Source organism: Triturus cristatus, chromosome 5_1, assembly GCF_964204655.1.
Source record: "Triturus cristatus chromosome 5_1, aTriCri1.1, whole genome shotgun sequence".
NCBI classification, from domain to species: Eukaryota; Metazoa; Chordata; class Amphibia; order Caudata; family Salamandridae; genus Triturus; species Triturus cristatus.
In genome coordinates this window covers 33,147,247-33,163,557 of record NC_140587.1, presented here as the reverse complement: position 1 = coordinate 33,163,557, position 16,311 = coordinate 33,147,247, and the positions used below count along the sequence as shown (strand labels likewise).

At 47.6% G+C, this 16,311-nt stretch overlaps 1 protein-coding gene across 2 annotated transcripts in view; it reads right to left on the bottom strand.

Moving 5' to 3' along the window:
- Nucleotides 1–4,757: 4,757 nt before the first annotated feature.
- LOC146830016 (lymphocyte antigen 6E-like) overlaps nucleotides 4,758–16,311 on the bottom strand; it is a 196,332-nt gene continuing 184,778 nt past the window's right edge. For both annotated transcript variants that reach the window (XR_014961125.1, XM_085604012.1), the window contains one exon: nucleotides 4,758–5,080. The gene's annotated coding sequence lies outside the window, so the exon portion shown is untranslated. The remainder of the gene's footprint in view (nucleotides 5,081–16,311) is intronic.

Below are 16,311 nucleotides of genomic sequence, written 5' to 3'. Positions count from 1 at the left end.
GACTCAGAGATATTGCACCAAAATGAATAAATAGAATAGATGCACTCACCTGGAAGTTCCATTGCCAATGTTACAGACCACAACGTTTAGAAATAACATTAGGAAAGGTTTAGGAAAGTACACACCACAAATATAGTAAAGAAATGACTAGGTGTTATAGGACACAAATTTCAAAGAATACAATAGAAAGGGAACATATTGCGGGAGAGCGCCAATGATAGTGATGCGTAGCAGAGGTAGTGTTCGTTCTCAAGGTCCACAAAGTTCAGGGTAGTGGGTTGCAGTAGGGTCAGGATAATTGCACTAACTGGGCACAGTACATCTGTCCTAGTTTCAACACCCTACCTACTAAGGGGTAATTTTGAGGTACCAACATGATGATGTGGAGGTCCTGCAAGTAAGCTGTAGTGATTTGGTATCAGATGGGGCAATGTAGAAGCCATTTTTCTTCTTTGATACCAAATGCTTGAAGCTTCAGACCCTGTTAAGTTGACATATGAACGGCCACACAAGACGCTTGTATTTTTCCATTGTGCTTCAGTTAAACTGTTCTTGTAACCGAAGGCCTGCTCAGAAAGATGCAGGAACAGAGGAAGATGCTCGCTTAGACACAGACATTTCAGCATATCACATTTAGAAATATGTCTGGTACGTGCTATGATGTTGCAAATTATTAACTGGAAATGTGCCAAGGCTAATACATTACATTACAGTGGAAAGTCCCAGAAACTGCCTACTTGGGACCCGTGGTCAGCAACAATATTTTTCGGACCATAAATGGTATAGCACCAACTAGGCCCTTGCTAATTGGTCAAGTAGGCCATGCTTAATTTGTACTACGTGTATAAAGATGCTGCATCCTCTTGTGGTCTGTGTCTATAAATGCTTGTGTTTTACTTCTGCTATTTGAGCACTCATCACCCATCTGAGGCTCCCGTGCACGTTAAATAAATTCTCTTTATTTTACTCAGGGGGTTGCGATGGAGTTATGATTTTGGGTTCTACAGATCTTCTCAGTTTCTACAAAATGTATAACAGATGTTACCTGCTCTGAACAGTGCTCTACAATTGTTTCAGATAATTCTAGCTCATTACAATTTTTTTTTTAAAGTATTTGGATCCCCAAAAATGCACCTGTTGGACTCGCAGAGCATTGGCATGCCAGTGCCAGAGAATCAGGGAGAAGAGGGGATTTGTGGGACTGGTGGTGACTGAACAGAGCCCATGGAAACCATGATGGAGGAAGCATTGGTAAGACTGAGGGACTCAATGCCATTGATTGGCTGGAGGGTGGGTGGATCTACCGATCACAGTGTATCCCTGGTGGTGAACTGTTGGTGCAGCTCCCAGACCCATGGTACTCTTCTTCTGTTGAAGCAATTATTGTTGTTCAGGTCTTTTTTTTGGCACCCTACACCCAGCGTGGAGGAGGACATCACACAACTATGAGAAGATGACTACTACTGCACAAGAAGCTGCAGAAACAAATGCAGACGGCGCTTTGTTACTAGGCGCAAAGAAAGAGGTGTCTCGCAGCAACTGTCCAAGAGAAGCTCAAGTTACCAACCGCATTGAACCCTTTGATGCAGAGGTTCTGAATGGGGGAGATGAGACAGTGTGCAATGCCTAATGGTTGTAACCATCGTAACCACTGACTCCAGCTGCTGATGTACTTGCCCAGGAAGCAATACCTCTCGATGTAGAGACCCAAGAAGTCAGTGCTCTACAGAGTGGTAGGTTAAACTAAAAATTGCCATCAGCAAACACGTAGGAGCCACGGTTGGATGTCAGAGTATTGTATACAGAAGAATCCTATGGCAAATATCGTGTTCTACATATCGTTTACAGGAAATATCATCTCGTCGGTTGTAGATTATCCTTTACGTCATATGGGGCGATACATTTGTAAACAATACTGAAGACAACATTTTGGTCAGACGATGTTCTGACAATAATAATTTCTACCACTCCATGAACAAAAAACTTATGAACCAAATTCACCCGCGCATGGGAATCCTCACCATGGATTAAAAGTTGTGCCGACTAAAGCAAAGGCCGCCACAAGAAGATGATGTGCTTTGATGCCAATAGGTGAGCGCTTTTGCTTCCAGCGCTTAATTTGTTAAAGAATAAGTACCGAGCCCTGAGTTTCTCAGAAGCCTGAGGCCGGGACTATTGAAGGTCGACGTGCGAAACACCAAGTCTAGTCTTGATTCCATCTCACGACTCTTTCATCCACCGCCAGGCACTCCCTGGTCAATTTTCATCTCTGCTTTCTCCCTTTGTCACAGTTTGTGTCACTCCCTTCCTCTGGTTTTTCCCCTTTTCTGCCTTCTTGTCTTGTTCTGGGTCAATGTCCGAAGACAAAAAAAGACCTGGTCCCCAAAAATGAGTTCCTAATTGTTGTCAATAGACAAGGGGATGCAGCGTATTCAACAGTCTGGTCACTTTATGACCTTTATGTAAGCCTCCCCGATGTAGACAATCTCTTTCAAAAACATGGTGTTTGGAAAGGCCTCTTTTTGTGAGGTCACCCCCCGTTTTTTTATCTGTTGCTGCTGCCTTTTTCGACTCTGAGTGTGCACTTAGGCCTGCTAACCAGACCTCAGTGCCTGAGATCTTACCCTTAAACAGGTCTCTCAAACTGGCTCATTCCCAATTGGCTAAGCTAACTTACCTGTAAATCCCTAGTAAATGATACCGAGGGTAGCCAGGGCTTATAAGATAGGGCGTCCCTTCATGGATTGCAGCACTGGTTGTGCCACCCTGGGCACGACACAAGTAAAATGAGTCTCCGAGCCTGCTGCTGAAGGAGCACTTGAACTGCTGACCCGACTTTTCCATTGAAAGTCATGGCAAAGCCAGACTTCAACCTGGTATATGTGTAAGTCGCCCCTGTGGCAGGCTTATCGAGTCCTAAGGCAGGGTGAAACATCTCAGGAGCAGAATGCATATTATACATGTTCTGATAGTAAAAACGGGAACCTGTTGTTGTTACGGTGGAAAGGTTTGGTTGCCCAATTTGCAAGTACAGAGTTACCCGCTGACCCCCCTCAGCTGTGATAACTCTGAAATGGTGCAACCAAAGTGGGTCATCCAAGGTATCAAACAACTCACAATAAGTCTGACGTGATTTGAAAGTCAAAATTAAAGTAAGAAGTTCCAGAATGCAATTTGAGCAAAGTTGCCACTTGGTTGCATCTTGTCCCCTGTGCTGCTACCGGTTGCACATGGGGTCCTGCCACTGAGACAGCTTTCTGCCTTCTTGGGGTGACATGCTAATGACTACCAGAAAAGGATACACGAGGAGCCTGCTCTGGAAGGTGGTGTCACCTCCCTCCTGCAGGAAGCCACACGGATGTTGGGCTAAAGAGCTAGCTTCAGAGGAGAAGCCACCTTCGAAGGGAAAATGGGTAACACTTGGGAAAGAAGCTGCTCCATTGTTCAGGTGGACAGGCTGACATGAGGGACAGGAGAGGGCAAGCCAGCCCTCTGGTAGCCACATCTCTGTTTTGGGCTAGGGAGCTCCACACGCCCGGAAAAGAGGTCCTTTCATATCGGAAGTGGGCAAAATGGTGCATCCTGAGAGGCACAGATGCCGGACTTCGCAGAAGTGGTCATCAGGTGGGGGGGAACCTGTTAGCCCATTGGTCACCAACCACATCCTGCCCTGAGAGAATTTTCTGAGCATAAATAGGGCATCCCTGGCACCCTGAACTCAGATCTTGACTGGACCTGGAAGGAGGAACGGGACCGTGCCCGGCTTGTCCTGTTCAAGCAGAAGTCGTCTCCAGAGCCCAGCCAAGAGACTCCAAGCACCAGCTTACTGGCAGCACAGGGACACATCAGCTGAAGAGGCCTGCAGAGGCGAGTTGGTAGCCTAAAGTCTTCATCGCACCACCAACTGTCGCTGAGTAGCATCAGGCACCAGGACCCGATACACAAAATGGCACCCAAGGTTGTTGAGCCCCAGAGTGTCACTGGAGTGCAACTGGGACATCCAGAGGACCCGTTATTGACCTAGGAAGGATTGGCTTGCGATCATGATTCGGGGTGACTGATAGCCCAGTGGCGAGTGGACTTCCACCAGCACAGAGAGTGCTTTGAGGGACGTCAACCCTGTGATCAGGGTCACCTCATTCTTTTTGTGGGCCAAAAAGAAGTCTCAGCAAGGCCGCTGTCGACTGTATTGCACCCCTAGGCATCCTTTGAAAAGCGTCAACATCCTGCATCTCTTACATCAGGACCACTTCCAGGGGAAAGCCCTGCAAAGGATAAAATGCCTAGAAATGACTGAAGACTGCTTTACCTGCTGACCGCATTAGATCAAGCCGGAAGGTTTCAAAGTGTCACATTTGTTGAAATTGCCAATGATTGTTTGCAGTTGAGTGAAACTATTTGATTTAATATGTCTTGAAATTCTAAATCTCCGGAACCCTCCTGTGGATCTTTTTTGTTGTGGTGTCTGAAGATACAAAAAATACAGTCTATTTCAAAATTGGTGCAGCATTTCTTTGGTGTCTAGCAATTTCTATTGAAATGATTTACACTTGCTCAAAGCCGCAGCTACCCAGGGTTGAGCTGAGGTTTGACAAACGAAACCCACTGGTCCTAAGGGGGTTGGTAAGTGTATTACACGGTGAGGTTACAAAACCACGTCACATAGCACTCCCCATTTCCTTACACATGGTATCCCCTTTGTTGTTAAGTCAGAAAATAAGTAACAACTGAATGAATAATGAGAAAAGCACTTTTATATATTTAACAAAATACATTTATTTCTGTGTATTGCAAATGAGCGTGTGCTTCAAGGTGCAGGTGATATTCGCTTTCATTCAGAAAAATAACAAATCATTCGAACAGTAAAACACGCCATTTTTAATAGAGACATTTGTGGCGAGAAGGGCTGACTGGAGAATTCGTCAGCGTGTGTTTCGACCCCAGTTTTGTCTGCGGTGGTAGAAATCAATCAATCAGGATGTGTAAAGTGGGGCAAATCACAGAGAGGGTTTCAAGGCGCTGGAGTTGCTAGCTGCTTCGTGGTGCTCTGTTCATTGGAACAATCATGTCTCGAGCCCCTCTGAAATGAGGAAAAAAGAAGGAGAAGCAATGAAATACGAGGCAAAAGCAGGAGAAAGCACTAAAAAACGGTTGGGGGTAGGAAGGAAAAAGCAGTAAAAAACGAAGTAAAAGCAGGAGAAAGCACTTCCAAAAGCAGGGGGAAAGGAAGGTGAAAGCAGTAAATAAGAAGGCAAAAGCAGGAACAAGTGGAGGAAACTGGGCTTTTGGTGCCGTTATTCTCCTACTTTTCGCCCCCTTTTTAACTACTGGAGGCTGATTTTGGACTCCGACACTGCACTGAGGCCTGCTACCCAGACTTCAGTGCTCCGTCCCCAAAACAAGGGGGCATATTTACAAGGGGATTGCACCACCAGACGTCACTTCTTACGATGTTCCGGTGGCTCAATGCCCTGCAACATATTTACAAAGTGGTGTTGCGTGACTTAACGCTGCTTTGCAAATATAGTACATTTTCACAATTGTTTGCCTGAAAGGGGCCTGCAGTGGGTGTTGCTGGGGGCATTCCACTGCAACACCCATTGTTTGCTGACGTTGCCCCAGATTTGCAAGGATATGAAAATCTGAGGCAGCACCAAAAACTGACGCCAAAGCAGATGTTAGATTGGTGAACAAGGAGAAATACTTTTATTTTTCATTAAATGATGGTGATTTGCTACTTCTATGTGTGCTGCAAAGCACCATTAGTAATTGTTCATGTGCAGGAAGGAACACCTTCCTGTACATAAACAATCAATCCCTGCAGCACAGGCACACTTGCACCATGGTGCAAGGGTGTCTGTGTTGGCGCTAGGCAGCTGTTTTTAGCACCAGCAAAAGAGAAAACACAGGGCTACGTAGTATTGTTGTAAATAAGTCACATCCTGCATTTGTTTAATGTCGCAGTGCTGGAAACGTTTCCACAGCGCCGCGCCATTTCCATGTAGATATGCCCCATGGTGTTGTTGAATTGGGCTACTTTCAGCTAAGGCCATTAGCACCCCCTGTAAGTTCCTAGTAAATGAGTGAAAACACGCCATGACATTGCTGTGTGTCTTGCCAAAGTCACAGCATCTAATATTTGTAAGTCAGCCCTAGAGCAGGCCTTTGAGCCCTAAGACAGGATGCATTATATTTTTTGTGAGTTCATATCTGTGTGAGCAGAGATGCCCCTGTGATGTCTGGTTCTATTATTAGCTATTGCAAGTGAGCAGGGAGGCCATCTTAAGGTATGTACTGGGCACTGGTCAACACGAGTCCTTCCGCTGCATCAAACACCTCATATTAATAAACCCACACTGCTTTAAGTCATTTATTTATTCATTTATTTTTAGAGGTACCCCCTGAAACCTACCAGCCCTTTTGTGTCCAGCCTGCCACCACAGACGAGTTTCTGATTCGTTAGGAGGTGACAGCTCCTCTCTCAGAGGACAGAAACAATGCCTGCTCTGGAGAGAAGTGGTTTCCACCTTCCCCTCCAGAAGGCTGGTATATCAGCATATCAAGGCAGGAAGCTTCAAGGGTCTCTCCACCCTTTGATATGCGACCCAAAGCTCCTTAGAAAGGGGGGATGCCACCCTCTGCCCAGGGCCCATCTCGTCCCAGGATAGGCGGCAAAATTAGCTATGTAGGAGGTGTGTTGCACTGTCAGGCCGATCACACATCTAGGGCGACAAGCAAGAAGTAACCACCAAGTTAGAAACTCCACCATCTTGTGTGTGGAGTAATTAGGAATTCTGGTACAGGGTGATGCCCACTTCCCAAAGGCAATGATAATCTAGGGGGTGTAGTGACCCGAGGAGTAGGTAGCCCATTGGCTACTACTCCTCACTCCCCTTAATGCCCCTAAATTGAGCATTTAGAGGACCCCTTGACACCAAGATTTCAGATTTTGATGGATCAAAAGAAGTAGTGAACAAAGTAGAGTGATATCATGAGAATCAAGGAGCAATGACTGACTTGGCTCCAACCCTGCCAGTATGAATGCTGCCCCCAACAATTGTGGAAGAAGGAAACTTGTTCTGTCGATGTACAAATTCCAAGAAACCCCCATGGCTGTCGATACTTCGCAAATTGAGTTTAAGCATAGGAGCTAATTCCCTCCGGTATCATTTGCCGACGTCCAGTCCATCGACCTGCCGCTCACCGGGACTGCCTACGTAGCAGCTGCCCAGGAAGAGGTCACCATCTTCCCACCGGTCAGATCCATCCTCACTTCAACTTTGGGGATGCCAGGGCCGACTGGAGCTGCACAGGACCAGTACCCAGGGTACCGGACCACTTCCAACAAACAAGGCTTGATGTGTCCAGTCTGGACACCAATGCAGAGGATAACTGTGGATAACACATCCAAGGACTTCAGGGACAGTGAGACCCACAGCGAGAGTGGGCCAGCTGTCCTGTTTGCCCCTTCTGCAGAAACCAAAGACAAAGAGTGAGTCTACGACAGCCGCCATCCGACGCCTCAAAGTACCTATGCACCAGCGCTCCTCAGCTTGAGTCCAAGGAAGCTGACAGTGCCAACAGGGAGCTAAGCCCACTCTTGGGTTTGGCCACACTGGACTTCCAGTCACCACCTGAAGCTTCTTTCTGCAGGCTCCCTTCAACCGAGAGTGACTCCAGCACAGGAACCCGACGTCAAAAGACATCACTGCATCCGAGCTCCACTGCCCGAAGAGAAGTGGACCAATGGTGTCCCTACATGCCCGAGCATCTCAAGGGCTGAGCCCCGCCGTTGGTTCCCCCGTACTGGTCCCCCAGTCCTAGCTTGCAGCTTTTTTCTGAGTAGACTATTCCCCATTGAAGAAAATGGGACACCTGACGCCGTAAAACCTCTGCATCCAGACACCCCTGAGCCTCCTCAGGTAACCTGTTGGTGTGGCCTCGGACCTTGCCCCATATTCACCTTAAGTCCTGGAGAACAGTCCCGGAAGTTGCTGTTAAGCCCCCAAATGCAGTACATGTTTTTTCCCCCTAGGATACCATTACTGCACCCAAAAATTGCAATCTCAACTTTTGAAACCTGTAAAAATTCATAACTTGAAAAGTACTTACCTGATTCCGATGATCTTGGCATCTAAATTGATAAAAAAAAGTATGTGTTATTTTTATGAATTGGTGTCGGATTACTTTGCGTGTGTGTCTCACTTACTGCCTCTGTGTGTGCAATAAGTGCTTAGCATCGCCCTCCGATAAGCCTAACTGCTCGCCCACACTACCATAAACGAGAACATTTGAGGAGTCATTTGTGCCTCTGTCATTCCTTTGAGGTTTGCCTCGACTCTTTGCACAATGTGCCTCTATTTGGTCCACTATATAAAGAGTCAGCTTGCTACAGAAAGCACTCCGAAAAAACGGGGGAAAGAAAGGAAAAAGCAGTCAAAACAAGCATTTGCAATGCATTAGGTCTCGCATTTACGCGAGTTTGAGCTATTGGCATTGTAAACGACAGTGCCTTTTATTTATGTTTTCGTTTTTAAAACATAAATAAAAGACATTGTCATTTACAATGCCAATATCTTCAACTTGCGTAAATGCGAGACCTATTGCATTGCAAATGCTTGTTTTCCTGCTATAGTCTTGTTTTACTTCCTCTGAACTAATTGCACTATCACCCATGAAATCAATGATTTGTAGGTGAAAAGTTCTGCTTTGGAGTGCGTGTTCAGAAGGGCCTGGAGTGATGGGGCACACTGAAAAGCGCGTCTTTTTAGGCAATAAAGTTAGAAAATATGCCTGAAAGTTACAATTCATAAGATAAAAGTTCGTAGACTATTGTTCCTCGTAATATTCACTTAGAAATGATACCTTGCTCCCTCTGCTTATTTCAGCGTGCTGCTGTGCACACAGCAATGCCCGTGTGCACACAAACTTTGCATTTCAGTGCACAGAAGAAAAATACGAGAGGGTGCATTTCAGGTAAGTACCTTTGTGAATCGGGCCTTATGGTGCAGTATACACTGGCTGCCTCTTGGGCGCGGGCGGGAGGAGCTGTTCGACGTATTTAATGCACATGGGGGCATATTATCAAGCCAGGCGATAAAATTATCGCCGCTTTAGCGGCAGGAAACTGCCGCTTAAACGGCGATAATGGGCTTGATAATATGCCCTATGGAATTCCAATTGAAACCCATGTTAAATGTGAAGGACATCTAACATGGGCTTCAATTGGAATTCCATAGAGCATATTATCAAGCCCATTATCGCCGTTTTAGTGGCAGTTTTCTGTCGCTAAAGCAGCGATAATTTTATCGCCTGGCTTGATAATATGCCCCATGGTTACGCTTGCTACTTCCACAGAATGGTGAACCTGCCAAAGAACACTCACCCTTGGTTTTCTGTAAAAATATCATCCTTGGCGGTGGAACACGTTTCTTGTGGTAGAAATCCTTTTTGCCTTGGAAAGGTGCCTCGCAATGAGCAGAAGAACACGTTCATTGACGTTTCAATAACGGTATATACTGGTTAGTAATCTGTAGACGCAGTGTTGAGATCGCAATCATTTACAAACCCCCGCTGTGTTGGAAGCTCCGGGAGTTCATTGCTTCGGTTACAAACCCCCGCTGTGTTGGAAGCTCCGGGAGTTCATTGCCTCGGTTACAAACCCCCGCCGTGTTGAAAGTTCTGGGAGTTCATTGCCTCGGTTACAAACCCCCACCGTGTTGGAAGCTCCGGGAGTTCATTGCCTCGGTTACAAACCCCCGTCGTGTTGGAAGCTCCGGGAGTTCATTGCCTCGGTTACAAACCCCCGCCGTGTTGGAAGCTCCGGGAGTTCATTGCCTCGGTTACAAATCCCCGCCGTGTTGGAAGCTCCTGGAGTTCATTGCCGCGGTCAGAAACCCCAGCCGTGTTGGAAGATCCGGGAGTTCATTGCCTCGGTTACAAACCCCCGCCGTGTTGGAAGCTCCGGGAGTTCATTGCCTCGGTTACAAACCCCCGCCGTGTTGGAAGCTCCGGGAGTTCATTGCCTCGGTTACAAACCCCCGCCGTGTTGGAAGCTCCGGGAGTTCATTGCCTCGGTTACAAACCCCCGCCGTGTTGGAAGCTCCGGGAGTTCATTGCCTCGGTTACAAACCCCCGCCGTGTTGGAATCTCCGGGAGTTCATTGCCTCTGTTACAAACCCCCGCCATGTTGGAAGCTCCAGGAGTTCATTGCCTCGGTTACAAAACCCGCCGTGTTGGAAGCTCCGGGAGTTCATTGCCTTGGTTACAAACCCCGCCGTGTTGGAAGCTCCGGGAGTTCATTGCCTCGGTTACCGCAGTTTCCAGAGGTGGGCACCGGTTGTGGAGCCGGGTGAGCGCAGGGGTTGCTGCTGCCTGGTTTGAGTGACAGGGCGTCGGCTCATCTCAGCTCATGAAGGGGACATGCTGGGCGGGAGGGAGCTTGGTGGGCAGAGCAAAACCAGTTTAGCAGCCTTTGCTCCTCATAATTAGTTTCCAGCAGGTATGCTGACACCCATGCCTGCTTACACGCCCTTTTACACACCATACAGAAGGAAGATATGGAGCAGGAGTGGGAGGGTCAAAGCAAAGCAGATGCTGCTTGCAGACACAAAGAGAAACTGTGTTTTTGTTGTTCCACTTTTATCCTGAAATTCTATAATCATTGCAGCTGTTAACTAGAGAGCTGGGCTCCGGGTGGCCATAGCGTTGCCCCATCAGTATTGATGCGCTCTGCTGCTACGGCCGGCGCTCTTAAAGGGGCAGGTGCCCCGTACGGTGAGAGCCGGTAGCATTGCCCTTCAGCATCCTTAGCAAACGCATAGGACTTTAACCATAAGGTCACTGGGTCCGGTGCCGCTGCACCTGCTGCACTGTTACCAGCTAAGCCTCTGGGATAATAATTTGCTTTTTCTGTAGTGATATAGCTGACAACACTATCAATCATGTCTGTCAGCCAACTGCACAAAGCATGCTGGAACTTGTAGTTTCAGTTGCCCCGATGAACATCAGCTGAAACTGGATAAAACGTTGGGGTCTTACAACCGCCAAGACTGAAAGGTGTGCTGTTGATGCATTTTAGAGCATCATTTTTTTTCAGCAGCTGTCTGCGTGAATGGGGGATCGGCACGCGGCCTTGACAAGTGAGGACGGACTTCAGAGGTCAGATCAAAGACTACCTAGAGAAAACAATTGTTGGATGAAAACTGCGAGACAGTCTGCATAGCACCTGCCCGCATCTGATGTGTAGGTGCCTAGTGGGCTGGCAAAGACAGCAGGTGTGATGTGTCCTAAATATCTCATTTATTTATGAAGCACCGCGAAAAACTCTTGGGACACACTGGATCCAACGATGGGTTAAGATATTTCCATGTCCGACCAGGCTTCGAAAATACTTGTCTATTTAGAACCCACCCGCACAGATTTTCAAAACTAAGAACTTGGCCATTGGCGAGACCTATTGGCTTTGTCAATCATTGCTAAAGTTAGTCACTTCACGAAACGTGATAGGTAAAATTTTTATTGCAAACAGCACAACTTACTGCTGTTTTTTCCACATTTCTTTGCATGAATATTTCAAGCGAGCAAACGGCTGATGTTGGTTATGTTATAAAAAGCATCGTTTCAACATGGATACTTGATACAGAGTAGTAAGGCAGCTAATCACGGGGAGGCAAAGATTTCAACTTATTGTGCCAAGCGTCACACTGCTGTGACCTAAAAAGTGTCAAGTGACAAGGATCAAACCCTAATACTGGACGCATCGGTGCGCGTAGACTCCCCGCGCCTCTTAATGCAGAGGGGAAGCTGAGCTAAGACGTCAGGACAAATTTGGCAATTTAACTTAGGTTCATTACAGTGCTTTCCCGAAAGTGCCAAAACTTATTTGGAAATGCTTTGCACAAATGCAATACGAAAGCATGTGGCGCCCGAGGAGAACAACTGACGACATACCTAATGCTAGGCAGAATATGACTGAGAACACAGCATTTTAGTGCAATGGTAATCGGTCGTGTCAGCATCAATGCTCGTATTTCTGTTTCAAAAAGACTATCGCTCTGTTGTGCGCACTGCATATCGAATCGAATACATTCTTGGCAGTTTTTTAAGACCTACATTCCTATTATTTACAAAAGTCATTTTACAGTACACTCAACTTTAAACATAAGGGGCCCGATTCACAGAACTAACTTAAGACAAAATCCTAAACTTACTACCATTTTGGTATTCACAGAAGGCACTTACTCATTTTGGTATTCACAGAAGGCACTTACTCATTTCGGTATTCACAGAAGTTAGGAGTCCTAACTTTAGGACTCCTAAATGCCTTCTGTGAATACCGAAAGTCTTAAAATTAGGATTTTTCTCAGTTTAGTAGTAGTATAGTTAGGACTCCTAACTTTAGGACTCCTAAATGCCTTCTGTGAATACCGAAAGCCTTAAAATTAGGATTTTTCTCAATTTAGTAGTCCTAAGTTTAGACTTAGGACTACTAAATTGAGAAAAATCCTAATTTTAAGACTTTCGGTATTCACAGAAGGCATTTAGGAGTCCTAAAGTTAGGACTCCTAACTTCTGTGAATACCAAAATGAGTAAGTGCCTTCTGTGAATACCAAAATGAGTAAGTGCCTTCTGTGAATACCAAAATGGTAGTAAGTTTAGGATTTTGTCTTAAGTTAGTTCTGTGAATCGGGCCCAAGAACTGTGAAAAGATGGACCCCGTTAGAAAGTATTTGTTTTAGAAGTTACGCATGCCATTTAAAATGAAGCTCTATACTTAGCAGGAACCGCGCAAACATAGCTTGTAACTGGGAAAGCGCCATGATTTTTCAGAGTTAATTCACATCATTTACCTAAGTTAATAAGGGTCACACATAGGAACGTTGTGCGAAAACCCCACCACCGCGGCATCTTGGCTCTTTCTGTGGCTGCACCCGTGCTGTATGTTAGCAGTACATTTGGTTTCCACCGCTGCCTCGCTTCAGAGCAGTTTACGGCATTCAGGATTAGAGACGCTGCAAAGAGGAACAGTTGCAGTTGGCTCCATCACTGTAAAATCGATGAAGTGTACCTTGCAATGCCTCCGTTGTTATCGCAGCCCACACGCCTGGTCAGCTTCCCTGGGTCCTAAACTCAGCAGAGTTCGATGCGCATAGCAGGGACCGTTACGCACGCGTCACCAATGCAAGAAAGCATCAGTTACATAACAACTGCACATTTAAGCTGAGAACGTTTGATGTACTTCTCCAGGGACCAACAACTCTAGTGTGGAGCATTCTTCGTTTATATGCGGCAAAAGCACCTTTTACCAGTTACTCTGCCAGAGGCCACTCTGTTTATGAACAAACCAGCTCGCGCTCTCCTCCTCTCTCTCAATCGCACGCGCCTGTAAAACGAGCTTCACGTCACAGGAATGTGCAGAAAAAAGCGGGAAGAGAAACAAGCGGCCACACGGAACGAGGGAGAGGAGGGGGGCCACACCCCCAACCAGATGGCTGCACGCAATTAAGTGCGAGCGGAGCGAAACTGTAGTTAGGCGCCGCTGCCTCGGGACTACACGGAAGTTACAATAGGGCCAACAGAAATCAAGAAAACAACAGCAATTCCAGACTTAAACCAATCACGAGGGGCAGGAGAAATTACACGGAGTTGAATCCAATATACAGATTACTTTAAGTCTCGCTGAGACAGCGCGGGCAGCGCATGCGCTACCAAGGCGAGACCTAAAAATCAGCCAAAAGCAGGAGAAAGCACTCAAAAAACGAGGAGAAACCCGAGCGGTGCAGCAGGACGGGAGAGCTGGGCCTAGGCTCATTCATGGCTGCAAATACGAATTATGGAATGAACTTTAATACATATGAACTGAACAGTATTGCACAATGAACACCTTTGGATCCCAAGCATTGGTGATCTCATGAAACGTGCCACTGCACTTTGAGATAAAAGGGGCTGGTTTGGGAGAGAAACCGACATCTCAGTGTAAGACAGTGTGACAGTGATGCTTGTACGTAAACAAATGAGAGTAGCTGTCGGTCACAGCAGAGTGTGTGTCTGCGAGAAGTGTGAGGCAGAGACTGCTCATTGGTGCAACTGGTGTTTGGTCACACTAGGAAATACGACTGTTTGTGCACATGATGTGGGGGGAGAGTGATCGGTGCAAGGTGGGTGGGATCGCGGACTGCCGCGGTAACTGGGTGGGGGTTCTCGAAAAGGATCACCAATGCCCCACCCTTGAGCAGGCTCCCTAGGAAACGCAGACCATCCGAGCTCACAAGCAAAGGAGGAAAAGAGGGGGTTTGCCCACGAAGGACAGCTGCAGTGTTACTTCAAGAGTAAGATTGGTCTGTGGATTAAAGAGGGAGGAGAGAGAGAGAGAGAGAGAGAGAGAGAGAGAGAGAGAAAGAGGAAGAGAGCGAGGGAGAGAGAGAGACAGAGGGAGAAAGAGAGCTAGAGAAAGAGAGAGAGGAGGGAAAGGGAGGGATAGGGAGAGAGAGAGAGGGAGAAAGGGAGATAGAGGAAGAGAGAGGAGGGAGAGAGAGAGGGAGAGGAGAGTGAGAGAAAGTGAGAGTGAAAAAGGGAGAGAAGAGAGAGAGAGGGAGGGAGAGGAGAGTGAGTGAAAGAGAGAGAAAGAGGGAGAAAGAGCTAAGCTAGAGAAAGAGAGATGAGGGAAAGAGAATGATAGGGAGAGAGAGAGAGTGAGAGAGAGGGAGAGAGGGAGAAAGAGAGATAGAGGCAGAGAGAGAAGAGAAAGAGAGAGAGGTAGAAAGAGAAAGACTGAGAAAGGGAAAGAGAGAGAGGTAGAAAGAGAAAGACTGAGAAAGGGAAAGAGAGGAGACAAAGAGAGAAAGAAAGAGAGAGAGAGAAAGAAGGAGAGAGACAGGGGAGAGAGAGGGAGAGAGAGAGAGAGAGGAAACAGAGGAGAGTGTGTGTGTGTGGGTCGGCAAGTGAGTGATTTATGAATGATCCGGTGTCTGGTGAATAGCTACATGGGTGGAAGGGCCATTGAATGAGGTCACAGATGAAGAATGACTGAGGGCACGGGTGGATTGATGGTGTCTGTGTGGACTGATCTTGATTGGGCCAGACCTTCCCATCCCCTTCACCGTGGCCCTCTGCACTTGCAGGCCTTGTGATCTGTTATGTATTAAAGGCATTTATAACCAGAGCATGCGAGGAAACCTCCTCACACAGGCCAGGTCTCGAGATCTTTCATACTGTACATATGGACCCAGGGCTTGTGAAAAATACCTCAGGGCACACGGTGAAGGAGAGGTAGCCCCACAGCTCCCTGGCAGGGTTCCAGGCACACCCTGTCCCTGTGTGTCCTGACTGTTGTGACGAGCCTCACCTGGAGGCCGGTATCTATTCCAGGTGACTGATTATATTACACCTGTGGTATTCACCCACCCTGTGCTTTGGAGTCAGGCTGCAGCTCAAGTGAGCACCTCTTGCTAATGACCCTGGCTCTCTGCCCAGTGTCTCTGGCAGAATGACTCACCCTGGCACACTCAGAGGTGCCAAGGAAGAAAGAGCCTCAACTCCAGGACCCTCATTCAAACACACAGATGCCCAGCGCCTCATGGCTGAGGGAGTACCTCCCTGAATGATCCTCCGTGCTCCAGGGCCCTCATTCAAACACACAGCCCAGTGCCTCGTAGCCGGGGAAGTCCCTCACTGAATGAACCTCCGGGCCCCAGCGCCCTCACTCAAACACACAGCCCAGCGGCTCATGGCCGAGGGAGTCCCTCCCTGAATGATCCTCCGTGCTCCAGGACCCTCATTCAAACACACAGCCCAGCAACTCATGGCCGAGGGAGTCCCTCCCTGAATGATCCTCCGTGCTCCAGACCCTCATTCAAACACACATGGCCGAGGGAGTCCCTTCCTGAATGATCCTCCGTGCTCCAGGCCCTCATTCAAACACACAGCCCAGTACCTCATAGCGAAGGGAGTCCCTCCCTGAATGATCCTCCGTGCCCCAGGGCCCTCACTCAAACACACAGCCCAGCACCTCATAGCTGAGGGAGTCCCTCCCTGAATGATCCTCCGTGCTCCAGGGCCCTCATTCAAACACACAGCCCAGCGCCACGTAGCCGAGGGAGTCCCTCCCTGAATGATCCTCCGTGCTCCAGGGCCCTCATTCAAAAACATAGCCCAGCGCATCGTGGCCGAGAGACTTCCTCCCTGAATGATCCTCCGTGCTCCAGGGCCCTCACTCAAACACACAGCCCAGAACCTCATAGCCGAGGGAGTCCCTCCCTGAATGATCCTCCGTGCTCCAGGGCCCTCATTCAAACACACAGCCCAGCGCC